Below are 18633 nucleotides of genomic sequence, written 5' to 3' on the forward strand. Positions count from 1 at the left end.
TTGAAAAAGCTCTTTTGATTAGTGCTTTTTTTTAAATTTTTATTTATTTATGATAGTTACACAGAGAGAGAGAGAGAGAGAGGCAGAGACACAGGCAGAGGGAGAAGCAGGCTCCATGCACCGGGAGCCCGACGTGGGATTTGATCCCGGGTCTCCAAGATTGCGCCCTGGGTCAAAGGCAGGCGCCAAACTGCTGCGCCACCCAGGGATCCCTGATTAGTACTTTTAAGCTTATCTTTCTCCATCTTTTTACTTTCAACCTTTCTATATCCTCAAATATTTGCATTCTTTATTCTCTATAAGCAGCGTATACTTAGATTTTGTATTTTTACCCAGTCATACAATTTGACTTCTACATAGAGACATTACAACTGATATCTCAGACATTTAAAGAATTATAAGAGCTGCTATGTACAACTTAATGCCAGCAAATTAGACAATCCATAGATTTTTGTATGTTGTAGAAACATACAACTTAGCAAAACTGAATGAAGAACTAGAAAGTCTAAATAGACAATTACTAGTATGGACACTGAATCAGTAATCAAAAACTCCCAACGCAGAAAAAATAACAGAACAAAATGGCTTCACCAGTGATTTTTACCAAACATTTAAGGAATTAACACCAATCCTTCTTAAACTCTTCCAAAAAATTAAAGAGGAAAACTCATGACTCATTTTATGAGGCAAGACTTATCCTTATACCAAAATCAGAAAGGACACAACTAGAAAAGAAAACTACAGACCAATATCCTCAATAAACATAGATGAAAAAATTCTCAATAAAATGCTAGCAAACTGAATTCAGCAAAAGGATCATTCACCATGATTGAGTAGGATTTATCCCTGTGATGCAAGGATGGTTCAACATATGAAAATTAGTCAACATGATACATCCCATTAATAGAATGAAAAAGAATCATACGGTCATCTCAATAGATGCAGAGAAAAAAATTTGACAAAATTCAACATCCGTTCATAATAAAAACTCTTAACAAATTAGGCATAGAAGGAACATTTCTCAATATAATAAAGGAAATGTAACAAGCCCATGGCTAATATCATGCTAAATACAGTGAAAGAGGGTGGGGGTGAATGGGTGATGGGCACTGAGGGGGGCACTTGACGGGATGAGCACTGGGTGTTATTCTGTATGTTGGTAAATTGAACACCAATAAAAAATAAATTTATTATTAAAAAAATAAAAATAAAAATAAAATAAAATAAAATAATAAATACAGTGAAAGATAAAAGCTTTTCCTCTAAGACCAAGAATAAGACAAAGGTGCCCACTCTTACCACTCCTATTCAACATAGTACTAGAAATCCTACGTAAAGCAATCAGGAAAGAAAAAAATAATAAAAAGTATCAGAATTATAAAGGAAGAAGTAAAATTGTCTTGATTGGCAGACAACATGATTTCATACACAAAAAATGCTAAAATCAGTAGCATTTCTATATATTAACAAAATTTCTGAAAAAGAAACTGATCTCATTTACAATAGCATCAAAAAAATACTTAGGAATAAATTTAATTAAGAAAGCAAAAGATTTCTAGCCTAAAAACTGTAAGACATTGGTCAAAGAGGGGCTCTTGGGTGGCTCAGTTAGTTAAGAATCTGCCTTCAGCTTAGGTCATGATCTCAGGGTCCTTGGGATGAAGCCCTGCATCGGGCTCCCTGCTCAGCAGAGAGTCGGCTTCTCCCTCGGCCCCCCTCTCCCTCTAACCTCTCTCTCTGCCCCTTTTCCTCTCCCTCTGTCCCTCCCCGTTTGTGCAGGTGAAAGAAATTGAAGAAGACACAAGTAAATGGACAAGTATCCCATGTTTTATGAATTGGAAGAATTAATATTATGAAAATATCACTACTACCAAAAATGAATAAATTAATAAATAAAATATCACCGCTACCAAAAGCCATCCATAGATTCAGTGTAATCTCTATCAAAATTCCAATGGTATTTTTTATAGAAGTAGAAAAACAATCCTAAAATTTAGAACCACTGACCCTGAATTGGCAAATAAATCCTGAGGAAAAATGAACAAAACAGGAAGTACCATACTTTCTGATTTTAAGCTATACTATAAAGCTATAGTCCTCAAAATAGTATGGTCCTGGCATAAAAACTGACAAACAGAACAGGAGACCAGAATCAAAAGCCCATAAATAAATCCAAGCATGTATGGCAAATTTATATTTGATACAGGAAACATGAATATTCAATGGAGAAAAATAGTCTATTAAAAATGGTCCTGGACCACTAGAAACAACGAATACCCGCCATTTGCTTCAACATGGATGGAACTGGAAGGTATTATGCTGAGTGAAGTCAGTCAATCGGAGAAGGACAAACATTATATGGTTTCATTCATTTGGGGAATATAAGAAATAGTGAAAGGGATTAAAGGGGAAAGGAGAGAAAATGAGTGGGAAAAATCAGAGAAGATGACTGACTATGAGAGACTCCTAACTCTGGGAAACGAACAAGGGGTAGTGGAAGGGAGATGGGGTGACTGGGTGACGGGCACTGACAGGGGCACTTGATGGGATGAGCACTGGGGTGTTATGCTATATGTTGGCAAATCAAAATCCAAAAAAAAATATACAAAAAGAAAAAGTAGTGGATATTCATGTATAAAAAAACTGGATCCATAAATTATACCACTCACAAAAATTAACTCAAAATGAATTAAAGAATTAAATATAAGATGGGAAACCATGAAACTCCTAGAAGAAAACAGAAACAAAGCTCCCTGATATGAGTCTTGGTAATGTTTTTTTGGATATGACATCTATCTGATGATTGGTTAATATCTAAAATACAAATAACTCATACAAATCAAAGCAAAAAAAAACAAAAAACAAAACCACAAACACAGAAACAGAAACAACCCAATTTAAAAATGGGCCAAGGACCTAAATAGTTCTCCAAAGAAGATACAGGAAAACCAATAGGAGCAGTAAAAGATGCTCAACATCACAGTCATACATGTTAAAATACACGTTAAATACAAACTAAAACCAGAATGAGATATCACCTCGTATTTGTTAGAATGGCCATCAAAAAGACAAGAAATAACAAATGCTGGCATGGATGTGAAGAAAAGGTAGATTACTATTGATGGGATGACAAATTGGTACAGCCAGTATGGAAAACAATAGAGGATCCTCAAAAAATTAAGAATAGAACTACCATATAATCTAGCAATTCCACTTCTGGAAATATATCCAAAGGAAAAAAAAGAAAAACACTAACTCAAAAAGATATCTGAACCTCCGTATTTATAGCAGCATTATTTATAATAGCCAGCCATGGAAACAACCTAAGTGTTCACCAATGAATGAATATGAAATATTATTCAACCATAAAAAATGAGAAAAACCTATCATTTGTGACAACATAAATGGACCCTGGAGGCATTGTGCTAAATGAAATAAGTTAGACAAAGACAAATTCTATATAATCTCAGCAATATGTGGAATCTGAAAACAAACAAAACAAACACAAATCAAACTCATAGAAAAAGTGATCAGGCTTGTGGTTACCAGAGGTAGGGAGTAAACTGAAGGAGAATTGAAGGAAGGTAACCAAAATGCTTCCCGTTATGAGATAAATAAGGACCAGGGGTGTCATGTACAATATGATGACTATAGCTCACACTGCTGGATGATATACAAGAAAGTTGCTGAAAGAGTAAATACTAAGAGATCTTATCATAAGAAGAAAATTTGTCCCCTTAATTCTTTTCCTCTTTTTTTCCTTTTATTCTATCTATTTGAGAAGATGGATGTTAACTGAACCTTCTGTGGTAATCATTTCACAATATATGTAAATCAAACCATCATGCTGTATGTCTTCAATTTATACAGTCATGTGTGTATTATTTCTCAATGAAACTGGGGGAGGGGGAGAGATGCTATTCCATTGTCTTCTGACTCCCATGGCCTAAATCAAGAAGTCAGCTGAAAGTCTTGTTGATGTTCCTTTGAAAATAATGTCTTTCTCTGACCTAATTTAAGACTCTCTCTATGGATTAGTTTTTAAGCAGTTTTATATATGAGATCCAGGTATCATTTTCATTATATTTATCCTACTTAAATCTGTAGGTAGATACTTTGAATAGTTTTGGAAAATTGGTAGCCACTAACTCTCTGAATATTACTTATACTTTATTCTCTCCTTCTCTCCTTCTGGGACTTCAATTACATGTCTTTTTCAGAATGTCCCACACATTGCACTTATCTGTTTTTGTACTATTTTTCTCTCTGTGCTTCTGCTTGGGTATTTTTTATTGGCTTGTTTTTCAATTCCAAAAAACCATAAGGTCTCCAGATCATGTCATCTGCCCATCAGAAAGGCTTTCTTATCTCTGGTAATAGCAAGAGCAGCTATTGGGGGAACTAATCTTTTCTTTTCTTTCCTTTTTTAATTTTATTTATTTATTTGATAGACCAAGGGAGGGAGAGACAGCAAAAGTAGGAGGAGCAGCAGAGGGAGAGGTAGAAGCAGACTTCCCACTGAGCAGGGAGCCAGACACAGGGCTTAATCCTGGGACCCTGAGATAATGATCTGAGCTGAAGGCATATATTTAACCAAATGAGCTACCCAGGCACCCCCTGGGGGAACTAATCTTTTCAAGCCAACCCAAGATTGAGCTGGGTTGCCACTGTGATGAGGTTTTGGTAAAATCCAAACTAGTTCTCTTGATCCTGTTCCTAGGGCATGAATTCCCAGAGCTTTTAATCATCAATGTTGGAGGACTTTGATATCCCCAATCTGAAAGTCTGAGATAGATTCAGTTCTGCAAAGGTTTACAACTTAGCCCTAGCATTCTACTCCACACAGCTTCAAATGGGGCAAATGTCTTCAAGGAAAGATCTCTATATGAAGATTAGCTATGTGCCTGAGATTCCTTAAATTTCCCATTTTGTTATTCAAGTGAGCCCCCAAAAAGTCCAAATTTCTGCTGGTTTCTCTGGCTCTATGGAATGATCTGCCAAAAGACAGGTCTGGATTTTCAATCTTTAGATACACCCAGATTTAGTTAAGTATCCCAGATGAAAAGTAACTGTGGATACTACTCTTTCTAGGGAATTCATCTCTTGCCCATTTTGCTTTTGGGCTTCCTCCCCTAGAAGGATCTTTGTTTTCTAAGAATCATGAGACTAGGGATCCCTGGGTGGTGCAATGGTTTAGCGCCTGCCTTTGGCCCAGGGCACAATCCTGGAGACCCGGGATCGAATCCCACATTGGGCTCCCAGTGCATGGAGCCTGCTTCTCCCTCTGCCTGTGTCTCTGCCTCTCTCCCTCTCTCACTGTGTGCCTATCAGAAAGAAAGAAAGAAAGAAAGAATCATGAGACTATGATATCTCACTCTACTTTTCAGAAGCTTTCAAACTAGCTCCTTAAGCTCCTGTGAAGCCTCAAAACTTAGCAAATGCCTTACAGTGAAAACTGGCCATGCATCTGACATCTCTTGGATTTTGTCACTCTAGACCCTCACAATTACTAAAACCTTTATTTCCCCCAGAAGTAGCCTTCACCCTGGGCCAAATTCTGATCCTTAGGCCATGTCTAAGTCACTAAATGCCCTGGGATGGCGAAATGGCCCTAATCATAATCTCTCCTCTCTGAAACAGTAGTCCAATTGGTCCTGCTCATTCCTCCCACAGTTCTCAGGTGCTTTTTACATAATGAGTTTTTAAATTCATCCAGCTTTTATAATTGTCTTCAGCAAGAAACACTGCCTTGCCACAATCTATGGCATCAGGCTCAGAAGTAGAAATCTACAAAAATCATCTAAAAGTCTTTGCTGCTTCTATTCTGGCTACACTGTAGGTTATTTGCCACACAGAAGCCAGGATGATTCTTTTAAATCATAAATTAGATCATGTCACTGCCTCTGCATTTATAATAAAGTCCAAGCTCTTATCATGACTCCAAGGACCTAAATGTTCTTGCCCTGATAGCTTCCTAACCTCATCAACTTATATGCTGCACTCTAGCACAGTGAATAGAACTTGACTACTAGATATACTTTGTGGGTAGGTGTTCCAAGCCTTCTAGTTAGTTATTCCTCAAGTGTACATACTGGAAATCCGTTCCTGTCCCCTGTCCCATTCTATCCCAGAATATATCCTCTATGAGACCAGGGACTTTGTCTACCTTGTTCAACCACTTTACTCCCAGCACCCAAAACAGTCTCTGGCCATATCACAGGCACTAGATAAATATTTACTTAATAAATGAATAAAAAATTGAAGCCACTTTGGCTGAAAGGTAGCCAGGGTTCTGATACCATGACTAATTACCTCCTCTTTACTGCCAATGATAACCTAAATAATTCAGAATTAACCATGTATTTTTAAATGAAAGTTTAATTAAACTCTTAGAGGAACACTGAAACATATCCAAAGCAACACGGAGTCCCAAGTATCACAGTTTAGAAATGAAATGGATCACTAAGATTCCTTTTAGTTCGAATAGTCTAGCCAAAAATAACATGTTAGAAGAAAAAATACAATTGAATATCCTAAAATGATTATTTCACTGATACTCTTTTGGGGGGACAAGTAAGATATATGTCCTTAGATGCCATAAAATCAAGAAAAACAATGTACTTACTTTATAGCTCCAACTTATTTTCTAATGAAATCTTTTTTATTCAGTGTCAAGTTTTAGAAACCCAATGGAAATTAGTTGTAGGCTTCTCTCTGAACAAAAAGGACACTCTTCTCCAGAATGCATCAGAGTCTAGATAACTACATATGCTTGTGGTAATTTCGCATGTGTAGCTTACATTTTTGCAGTTTTGCAGTCTGGGTTCCTTAAGAGCTTAGGCACAGAGTTATATATATTTCATTTGTGGGTGAAAAGGGAAAAAATAAAGTATTTCCACTGACCTATGCTCTACTTTCCTACAGATAAAAAAGGACTTCATGTTTATGGAACTTCACAAAAGTAATGACTACATAAGGTCCAAACAACTCTAGTCCCTGAAAAGAAATGCATTTCATCAAAAGAGGTCATTAGTAATCATTCACACAGACCTGATATTTTCTTCCCACCTCTACAAAAAGATTCAATTTGTTCTCTCTCTGTGTGCAACTTCCCATTATTCCTCAGGACAAGATTTCCCTGAAGTACCAGCTTAGAAGACACAGGGCTGTTAGGTACACCTTTGGTACCTATCTCTTTCCACCACAATACATATCTTTCAAGATTCCATTGACCCAAGTAGGATATGGTTTGGTTTATTTACTTAAATAAAGTAACACATAAAAAATGAATCATTACAAAGACAAAATTTAATCAAGCTAACACTTAAAATGATTAATTACCTCTGACTATGGAAAATTTGGGGACAACCTAAATCCATGACCAGAAGGCAAATTATGGGTGAGATAATGCAAAATTTTTGGTGTTATTCTTAGCTCACCTTTACAGTAACATCATCAAATATTATTATAATACCAATCATAGCCCAGAACCAATACCATATATCTAAAAGAAAAAAAAATCAAGGTAATTTGAGATTTATACAAGTTCTACTTACTTTTTACAATTAACTTTGCATTTTTAACTCCCAAGTACTCATGTTATAGATGAGTAATTCTCAAATAACAAAACACCTGAGAATTTTTCATGACTAATACAACTCTAATTGTATTCTAATTGTCTCTGTTTCTCAGAGACAAAGACAATTTCTCTTCAAATTAGTCTTTAGGATTCAGATAGTTAAAATGCTTCTTATTTCTGGGACCAAAAGTGAAAATACTTTTGTCTCCAGATTTTTGAGGAGCATGACGACCAAATAAACTAGAACTGTTACTTCTCATCTCTGAGGTTTAACCTATAATTCAGAAGTTTCAAGTGGTGGCCAGGAGACCAAATCCAACACATAAATTTATTTGATCTATAAAGTGATTTTTTAAAAAAAATTGAATTCATTGAATTCCTCTAAGAGTTTAATTCATTCATTCATTTAAAAATCAAGAAATTTCACTTTAAAAATCCAGATATTAAAAAAAAATCCAGATATCCAGATTTTCTTGAAAAAGACCATATAGGCCCAAGTAGAATCAGCCCAAGTAGTAAGTGGGGCTGACATCCAGAACACACTTATTTGCTGTGCCAAGTCTATATCCACAAAATATAGGAGTGCCTTTATCTAATTTGTACAGTGGCACTATACAGCCTAGAATTATACTAACTCAGGGCCTTCATTCTCACATGGCAGTAATCACCTGGAAGATTTAGACAAAGAATCTAAGTTTAAATTACGCCAGTCCTCACCACACCTTATTATCCTCCTGCTTTGCTATGTTAGGAGATCTACCTGGTTTCTATCTAGACATTTGATTTCTATTTAGATATTTGTTCAAACTTACTAGACTAGAAAGCATAAAGCATGAAGGTAGGATCATGTCTACTTTTTATTATTCTCTCCCCAACACTAGCACATAGTAAGAACTTTAAACTTCCCAGTAGAATAAAAGAAAAAATAAAATGACTTTCCATGTTGCACCAGAAGTTAGGAAAAGAGCAAACTCCTTCTCACTCCTTAATCCATGGCATGCTTTTCCAACATGAATCAGAAGATACATTAAAATAGAATCTTATGTCACATGAAAAGACAATGAAATACACACTTGAACAGTGTATACAAAATTAAACATTTGCTTTGTATTGACATTGATTTTCCTGGGCAATTAAACTGTATAATATCATGATGCATTAAGTCAAAAACAGAGAGGGTCCAACGATCCCTACTACCAAATAGGTGCATAAGGAGGCTATTAAGAGCTCAAACTCAGATCACATGATTCAGAAATCCAGTAAAAGAGCTACCAACTGTCACTTTTCAAGTGGCCCCAGGAAGAATTTTAGGGTGATAGATGACTAAAAGATATATTTAAAGGTAAGAATTTGGGGAGTCTAGGGATGTCCCAAAGGCAGTCTTAATAACAGAATGGGCCAACAGCACAGTTCAGTGACTCTTGAACATGGTCTCCTCTTTAAAATAAAATGAAAACACACTGATACACCCAGAAGACTAACTTACTCAATTGTCCTCCTGTGGACAGAAATACACTGAGACTTTGGCAGGGTTTTCTCAATGAAAAAAATTAAGTAGTTGACACCTTCTAGTTAGCCAGCTTGAATTTAAAATGTAAAAGCAAGTGAGATTTGTCTTTCCTAACTCTTTCTTTGAAAACATACAAACTGGTACAATATACTTTAGTGACCCAGGTTCCCCATTTTTATATTTGTGCAACTGGAAATGGGATGCTACCTCTATGTGTGTAATGTAGCACAAAAGTATGATCACTGAGGCATACAACCAGAATGTGTCAGTTCAGAGGGGGAAAAAATCTCCCATCTCTGGCAAAATATTTTACACTAAAAACTATAGCTATTCCGATGCAAGACTTACTAAGTGACATACCCAGGGGAATAAGTAGCTTCATGTTGCAATAATAATAATAAGATCTGGTTTGCACAAGGACTGGTTTGATCTCTCTTTTTAAAGAATAATGAATTTTTTTTAGCTGCTCAAAAACTGGGTAATTTGTGATCATATATTCCCTAATATGGAAGGTTCCAGTGGCTTCACTTTAATCACCTAGGTCTTATGCTGTTGAAAAAAAAATGTATTAGATGTTGCTTTGATACATAAATGCTTTCTTTTTTTAAAAAAAGAGAGGAGATTTTTCTATTTCTACCAGTGAAAAGGCTATGAGTAGAGCTGCCATTCGTTGACTCCTGTTATTTGAGTAGGTGCCTGTAAAGGGCCAGGTGGTGTTTATGCAGATGACTGAGCAAGTTACAATGTGTTCTTCCTTTTGGATAAAACATTAGTGTATCAGATGTGACAAATCAGATGTTCATCTTCCGCACTTCTGCATTATTTTACATTGAGAATTAGATGATGTGCTGGCTTAGCTATTTGCTTTTGTTTTTTTCTTGAGAATGAGTTCATAAATAAAGTTCTCTCTACACTCTGCATAATCACAGTCTCACAGAATAGCTAACTGGCTAGGTAATATGATAATTACAGCCATACCTATCTTGCATTGTACAAGAGAAAAAGCACGTGTTCTGGGTAACAAAAAGCACACCATTCATATCCTTTAAGAACTATTTAACATATTATCCACTCCCATACTCTTATTGTCAAGGAAAAATGTGATCTTCTCATCTTGACATCATGGGGTGAAGCACCTGATGCTTCAATGTCCACCTAGGAAATTAGCATCTACTGAGCACCAAAATGCAAGGTTCAAAACCATTCTCCACTGTACACAAAGCAAACACCTACTTCCAATCCAAAAGGTATGCCTCTGGTAGAAGACATAGAATTTTTAAATCAGACTTTAAAAGAGTCCCCAAATCATTTTTTTCCCAAATCATTTTTAAATATACTGATAACATTTTTACCTACAGAGACAGCATCGCCCCCACTTGGCATTACCATGCTTTCAAACCACTCCAACCTCCTCTGGCTACTTTCCACACTACCATTTTGTCCAAGAAAAGACAGCCAGAGATTCCCCATGAACACAGATTTCCAAAAAATAACAAGTGAAAATTTACATTTTTTGGTGTAGTTGATATCTTTATTTTGAGAGCTCCAGTTATGAATCAGAACACCACTGTGTGGCTAGTGAGAAATTAGTAGATTAAGGTAAGTGAATAGCTTAAAGACTCCTAAAAGTTCTATTAATGCTCTTAATTCATACATCCATTCAACAAATATTTATTGAGTTTCTATCATGTGCAGTTCAAGATAAGACCTTTTTAACCAAGGGACCAATGAAAGAGGGGTTTTGAATACCAGAAGAGAAATATAGAAATACCAGAAGAGAAATATAAGTAGACCAAGGAAATTTCAGAGTGTAGGTGGGATCACAGAAGGATTTATAGAAAAGACGTTTTTTGTTGGACCTTGGAAGATGAATAGGCTCTAAGACATAAAGAGTGGTTGGAGACGGATCCCTGGGTGGCTCAGCAGTTTGGCGCCTGTCTTTGGCCCAGGGCGAGATCCTGGAGTCAGTCCCGGGATCGGGTCCCACGTCGGGCTCCCTGCATGAGGCCTGCTTCTCCCTCTGCCTGTGTCTCTGCCTCTCTCTCTCTCTCTCTCTCTGTGTGTGACTATCATAAATAAATAAAGAAAAAAATCTTAAAAAAAAAAATCTTAAAAAAAAAAAAAAGAGTGGTTGGAGAAAAAGAGGGACAGGAGGAAGGGATCATAATTCCACACAGCTTAAGTAATGTATTACCACTATGTGGCCACTATTAATAACAATTTCATTATTTAAAGGAATGATTAATAATAGCTCATGTATTTTATAAAATGTATTTGGTATATTTTCATGTTTTACATATTTATTACTAAAATGTTGATCTCTTAACATATTTTGGTACATTTAATATATTTATTTATTAATAACTACTTATATAATTATTATTATTGGATAATAATTTATGTATTTTAGCAATACTACCTATCATAATAGCTCCCATTTACAAAGCATTTTTGTGTGTGTGCCATGCACTATTCCCAGCTATATACCTGCTAAGTAAATTTTCACAATGATCCTGTGTGGTAAGTACTATCAGTACTCCCATTCTACAAATAGAAAAGAAATGGAGGTTAACTAACTTGCCCAAAGTCACTACAGGAATGTGGAAGAACTGGGATGATGCTCTACTATCACAAGATTGGCCTTGCCATATGGCCATCTCACAATATGACAGCTTACTTCTCTCCAGTCCAGGAGAATCTCTCTCTTCAGAGTGCTAAAACTGAGTCCTATATAATCAAGGAAGTGAGGATCCCATGGCCTTTGCCATATAATGTAACTGAATTAAGGGAGTGACTATCTCATCATAAAAATAGCCCCATTCATGCTCAAGAGATGAGGATTATACAGGACACATCCACCAGGGAATCTTGAGAGCCATCTTAGAATTCTGTTACACTGTCGCAGAGGCAGATATTGGAAGAAGGACTGATGTGGAAGTTATTTACAAAGACGTTTTCTAAGCAAAAAACAGAAAGAAATGGGGAAGTGGGCGGAGAAGTTAAAGGAGCCAATCAAGGATCCCAATACTCAGCAAAGTCTCACAAGGGATAACTTTAACTCAATTCCGCCAGGGAGCTGTGCAGTTTAGGTTACACCTAAGGGTGTCAGATCAGGAATGAGGGAGCTGAAGTATTACCTCCCATCTCAATTGGCCATTGGTAATAGGACTATGCATCAGGGATGCAAATTCCCAGAATCTTCAAGGTGTCCACAGGCAAACTAGACACTCAAAGCCTAAAAGCAGCTTTCTGACATAACAGTGCAGGTGCTGGCTGTCAAAAGTGAAAACCTCTGGGATCAACATGAACAAAATGGCAAAAGGATCTGAGGAAATAGTAGGGGAGCGTTAACATCATCTGTTACATGAACTTTTGATAAAAGTTTGTAAATATCAAAAGTACATCATTTTGTTGTAAAAGAAATCACATGAATGTAATAAATTGTTTAATGCAACCATGTAGACTTCTGGTTTTGGCAAAATGATAAACTAAGTTAATATGGATGCCCCCTCACACACATATATATACACTATAATAATATATAAATGCTGAATAAATCTGGAAATAAGTTGAGAAAAGGTGATTCTTTAAACCTCTGCATGAAGCCTTGAACTCACTCTCAATCTGAACATGCATGAAATCTACCAGAATCAGCACAGCAAAGGCTTTGAGAACTGAACTATGGTGTAGACCACCAGGGAAGGTGCACAAACTGTGAAAACCAGAATAGCACTGCAAACTCTTTGAAAACTAAACTGACATTCTAAGCCCACAGAAGCCAGGTCAGGACTTGAGGTCTAAATTTCCTAGTGATAATTGCTTGCTTTAAAAAAAGAGAGTAGGAGGAGGAGGAAAAGGAGAAGAAGCAGAAGCCATTCTCCAAATTTTAACTGAGCCCAGAATCTTATAACATAGCATTCAAAATGACCAAGATACAGTCCAACATGCAAAGAACTAGGAAAATGTAAACAACTGGAAAGAAGAGGTGATCAACAGATATCATCACTCAGAGGACCCCAAATATTGAAATTATCAAACAAAAAAAGCTATGGCAGTTATTAGAACCATGCCACCTCAAGTAAGGGCAAATAATCTAGAAACAAATGGAATAATAGGCATTTTTAGCAAAGAAATAGAAACAATAATAAGCACTAAATGAGAATTCCATAACTCAAAATTACAAGAACAGAAATTTTTTAATTCACCAGAAGACCTCAGTAGTAGAACAGAGAAAAAAAAAAGAGTCTAGTAACTTGAAGACAGATCTATAGAAATGATCCAATCTGAATAAGGGGAGGGGGAGTTAAATAATAAACAAGGCTTTGTATTGGAACAATATCAAAAGGTATAAGATTTATCTTGCTGGAGTCCCAGAAAGAGAGGAAAAAGAAAATGGTCCCCCAAAATATTTAAATAATGGCTGAAAATGCCCCAAATTTGGTGAAAGACATAACTTTGCAGATCCAAGAATCTCAGTGAACCACACCAAATAAGTTTAAAGAAAACCATACCCAGACATATAATTAAAATGCTGAAAACTTTCCCCAATTTTGCTTTCCTCGCCCTTCACAATGTCTTCTGAGAGAATCCCACAGAAAACCTCCACATATAAATCTCAGTGTCTCAGAGCCTGTTTCCTGGGGAACCCCACCTGTGATATAGTAAAATTAAGTTTACCCCTAGAGAGGGAGAGGGGAGAATGGAATTTGGAGCATGAATAGGAATAAAGTTCATAGGCTTAATCTGGGTATCAGTTATAGTGTTTTATTTTTTGTATGTTTGAAATATTTTATGAATTCTAAAAACATATCTATGTCTCCAGCAGAAATTGTGATACATATCATGGTAATTTAAGCCACATATTTCTGCCAGTCATGTAGTAACTTTTATAAAATTCATACTATATAATGTAGGTAATAATCTGACCCAAAGGTGAAAAAAATCTTTAAATACTGAGATGTCAAGTGAAATAACCTACATGTACTTGGCTCATTTTTTTTTTCTTAAAGTTGCTTGTAAAAAATATTTTTTAAAGTCTAGAGAGAAGAACAATTCTACAATAAAAACAAATATTCTATTTCCACAAGACCAAAATGATAAAGACTTTTTTCTAACAGAGTTTCTTTTCACTAGTTTTTTTAATAGCAATATGAAAGAATAATAGTATCAAAAAGAAGTTCAGGCAGCCCCTGGCACCTCAGGTCCCGGCCGTGCACACACCAGTAGTCCAGCTGTCCAGTCTTTAGCATACTGGTCAAAAAAGGAACCAGCACATCAAATACCAGCTCTTCAAATTTAATTTCATCTTCTGGCTTGCCAGGATTGCATTCCTTGTCATTGGACTTAGTTCTGAATTGAATCTGAAGCCAAGAGCATCTTGGAGCAAGAAAATCATCATTCCAGAAAGCTTCTACACTGAAATATATATTCTGAATGCAGCCGGTGCCCTCAGGATGCTGGTGAGTTTCCTGGGCTGCTGTGCAAGAGCCCCAGTGCATGCAAAGATTGTTCTTTGGCTTCTGCTTAGTGATATTTGCCATTGAAATAGCTGCAGGCAACTGGGATATTCCCACAAAGATGAGATGATTAAGTCCAGGAGTTTTACAAGGATACCTACCAAGCTGAAAACCAAGGACAAGCCCCAGCAGGACACTAAAAGCCAGCCACTCTGCATTGAACTGCTGTGGTTTAGCTGGAGTAGAACAATTTATCTCAGACATCTGCCCCTAAAAGGATTTACTCCCAAGCATCCCAGTGAAGCCTTGCTCTGAGGCCATCAAAGAGATCTTGGACAACAAATCCCACATCACTGGTGCATAGGCATCGGGATTCCTGTGGCACAGGCTTCAGTATGTCCCTGTACAGAGAGGAGCAGAGAGCCGAAGAGCAGAGACATCTAGAGTAAGTGTGTGCCCCTAGGCAGGAAAGTCTACCCCTGGGGAGATGGTTGATTATTTTCTTTGGGTTTTTTGGGGGCGGGGGGGGGGGGTACTAACTTTAATATTCATTCTGCATTTTCAAACAAAAAAAAAAGTATCCTGTGTTTGTCTTTTTAATTCTTTATTCAATATTGGTAGTCGTAGTTGCTTTTGGGTTTATTTTTTTTTTTTGCTTGTTTTTGCTTATCAGGTTAAGCAGAAATCCTACAATGAAAGGTACTTTATTTGCTAGAGTTTAGACAAAAGATGTTGTACATGAAGAAAAGGGTTTTGACTTGGCATGGATTTTTAAATGTCTATCACATTTAATCAGGTTGTAACTTATGTTGAAGATAATGTCATACATAGTGAAAGATAATGACAAGGAGTTTATATTGCATTTTTCATATATTATTTCATTCTATCAATAAAACGTCTTTAGTTAATGAATCTCCATGTTGTTGCATGGACACCACAGAAATTGAGCTGTAATTTCATATCCCTCACTACTTTACATACTAGCCCTCTGGACCGTTCCAACTCTAAAATGGCAATTCTAAAATGGAAAACTGCTATCGTATAACTTGACAGAATTGAAGAAGCCATTGGCCATGTGAATCATCAGGGGACAGAGTCACCCTCTGCTCCCTCACAGGTTCCAAAACTAGCTGGGGACCCTGGGAAGAGCCTGCTTGGTGAGAAATCTCTTTTTCTCTTTCTAATGTGCGCACACGCACACGCACATGTGCCTTCAAGTTCACAAGCCTGCAGCAGAGTGGGTGTGGAGAAAGGAGACGATCTCTAAAAAGCTATATATAAAAGTTCCAAAAAACCAAAAAACAAATCTCCCCACAAGGAATGAACCTCCAGGAGCGTAGATATATGGAGTAAAGGACAGAATAAGCAAAAATCTGTTTGCAGAATAGATTAAACATCAAAAAGAAAAGAAGAGGCAAAAAAAAAAAAAAAAGAAAGAAAAGAAAAAGAAACCTCTCCTCAGAGTAAAACTTTTTGTTTAGTTCTTATTTTTAATGCTTTCCCACAGAGAACAGAATATGAAACCAAGGAGCCCAATCTTATCTCAGAGAGAGAGCATTAAAGGGCATAAGAAAGAGAACTCAAGAGTTATTCAACGGACAAAAGATTGAAGAGCTTTGGTGATTTTTTTTTTTTTTTCCAGAGGATGACTTACACTACGGGAGCCTGAGGGGAAAAGTAAGAAGTCGTGGATAAAGGCTAAGACTGGTAAGAAAGGTTTAGGCTGAAAATGAGGAGTGGCTCTGCAGGAAGAGCCAGAGGCCGTTTTCAAGGGTTGCCATCTGCTTCTGGGACCAGAGCTATTTCAGGGCCTGTTTGGGGTTTCTAATCCTATGTCTGCAAAACAGGCAATGTCACCAGATGAGATTCAGATTACCCCAGGAAACCAGACAGTGTGGGTCCGCCAGCACTGGGTGAGTGACCACAATGTAAAGCGTACTCTGTCCACATCTGCATGTCTTGTGCAGGAAACAAATTCCAAGTCTCTTGCTTTCAAGGGCTCTCTTACCCTCTCTAGGAGAAAACACATCCATATGGGGTAACAAGTGATTTTTAAAGACTGCACATTGAGGTCTCCCCTTAAGTACCGTTGTGTACCACGGGGGAGGTAAGTACTTGAGGGAAGCAGGAGAAAGCAAGGATGGAGTGAGGGGGGACTCAGATGATGACCAGAAACAGGGAAAAGAACTATACATAACTATTTCTCAGAAGAGGGAAGTTTCATACATTTATAAGTGGTAGGTGTTCCGGCTTCGTGGAGAAGAATAAGAGGAAGATATAGCAGACAAAAACATCGTCAACTTCTAGAGTTCCAAGGCAGAATTGAGAAGAGTGTGCTTTAGTTTGCCTGAAGCATTTACTAAGATACATTGAAAACAAAACAAAATGAAATGCAATCAAAATGTTAGGCAGGTGCAGATCTAGCATGTTTTCATTTGGTGAATGAGTAAGAGAACGGAAAAGAGGCATGATCACAACTTCAGGTGGGAATGAGGAGAATGAGCTGAAACTGTCAAGAACTATGAAGATTCTGAGCTTTTACCTTACTTGCAAGCTAAAAAGGGAGCCTGAAGAAGTCATGAGCTCCTGCATCAGAAACAAGAGGGGTCCCACTTGTCTACGGCACAACCAGCACCTGAAACCATTTTTGTTTTGGTCACCCCTACTCTCCAAATGCCATGGGAGTGATACAGAAGGGCCTCGGTGGATCCTGCATATACAGTAGGTTTGCACCACAGTTGAGGAACACTGAACTCATGAAACCCAAGTCTTCCATAATGGGCAGTAAGCCAGCCTGGAAGCCAGAGGAAGATATTATTTTATTATACAGGACAGTAAGCAAACTGGCATCTTTCGAAAGATCATCCAGAACAAAAAAAGTAGTCTTTCTGCCCATAAGATTATTAAAAGATGCAAGAGGCCTATGGAGAGCGGTCTCTCTGTACAGTGGAAGGATGGGCAGCCCCTCAGAATGAGATGGGAAGTCAAGATTTCAGAAATGAAGGAACATAACAGCAGGAAATACAATAAGTGAGAAGGAAAGAATATAGCTTCTTTGCAAAAGAATCAGCAAAATGTATTATGATCTGAGGGTCTGAGTCTTTGGGGAAAGGGCCGACAGGAAAGAAGAGAAAGTATCAAACAAAACTACTCTGTATCAATTACCTATAGCTGCATAATAGATTACCCCAATAATAAACACCTATTATCTCACACAGTTTCATGGGTCAGGAATCTGGGGGCAGCTTAGCTGGGTGGTTCTGGTTCAGAGTTAGTCATGAGGTTGGAGTCTAGATGTCGATGAAGGCTGCAGTCCACTGAAGGGATACGCTCCCACACTGATACGCTTCCACACTGATAATTCATTCACATACCTGGCAAGTTAGTGCTGGCTGCCCTCAGGGAGCCTCAGTGCCTCCCCACGTAGATATCTCCGTAAGGAGAACACCTGCAAGACATGCAAACGGGCTTCCCCAAGGGTGAGTGATCCGAGAGAGAGCAAGCAAAAAGGCATAATGCCTTTTATGATTTAGTCTCCGAAGGCACACACATGTACTCTTGACATACTCTATTCCTTAGAAGCAAGTCACTAAGTCTAGCTCACACTCAACAGGAAGAGAACTGAGCTCCACATGTTATAGGGTAGGATATCAAAGACTTGGGGTGCCTGGCTGGCTCACCAAAGGAGCCAGCAACTCTTGATCTTGGGCTTATAAATCTGAGCTTCACGGTGGGTGTAGAGATTACTTAAAAATTTAAAACAATAAAAATCTTAAAAGAAAGGAGTATCAGGGACTTTATGGATATATTTAAAAGCCCCCATCCAGGGAACCCTGGGTGGCTCAGCGGATTGGCACCTGTCTTTGGCCCAAGGCGTGATCCTGGAGACCCGGGATGGAGTCCCACATCAAGCTCCCTGCATGGGGCCTGGTTCTCCCTCTGCCTGTGTCTCTGCCTCTCTCTCTCTCTCTCTCTCTCCATGCCTCTCATGAATAAATAAAATCTTTAAAAAAAAAAAAAAAGCCCCCATCCTCTCCAAGTTTATGGACATGACACAATGAAGGAGCATATTATTACGGAGCAATAAA

General features: G+C 37.6%; 1 pseudogene; it reads left to right on the forward strand.

Annotated features, from left to right (window-relative positions):
- LOC144318233 (CD9 antigen pseudogene) overlaps positions 1-14909 on the forward strand; it is an 85890-nt pseudogene extending 70981 nt beyond the window's left edge.
- The last annotated feature ends 3724 nt before the right edge of the window (positions 14910-18633 follow it).

Source organism: Canis aureus, chromosome 8 (assembly GCF_053574225.1).
Source record: "Canis aureus isolate CA01 chromosome 8, VMU_Caureus_v.1.0, whole genome shotgun sequence".
NCBI classification, from domain to species: Eukaryota; Metazoa; Chordata; class Mammalia; order Carnivora; family Canidae; genus Canis; species Canis aureus.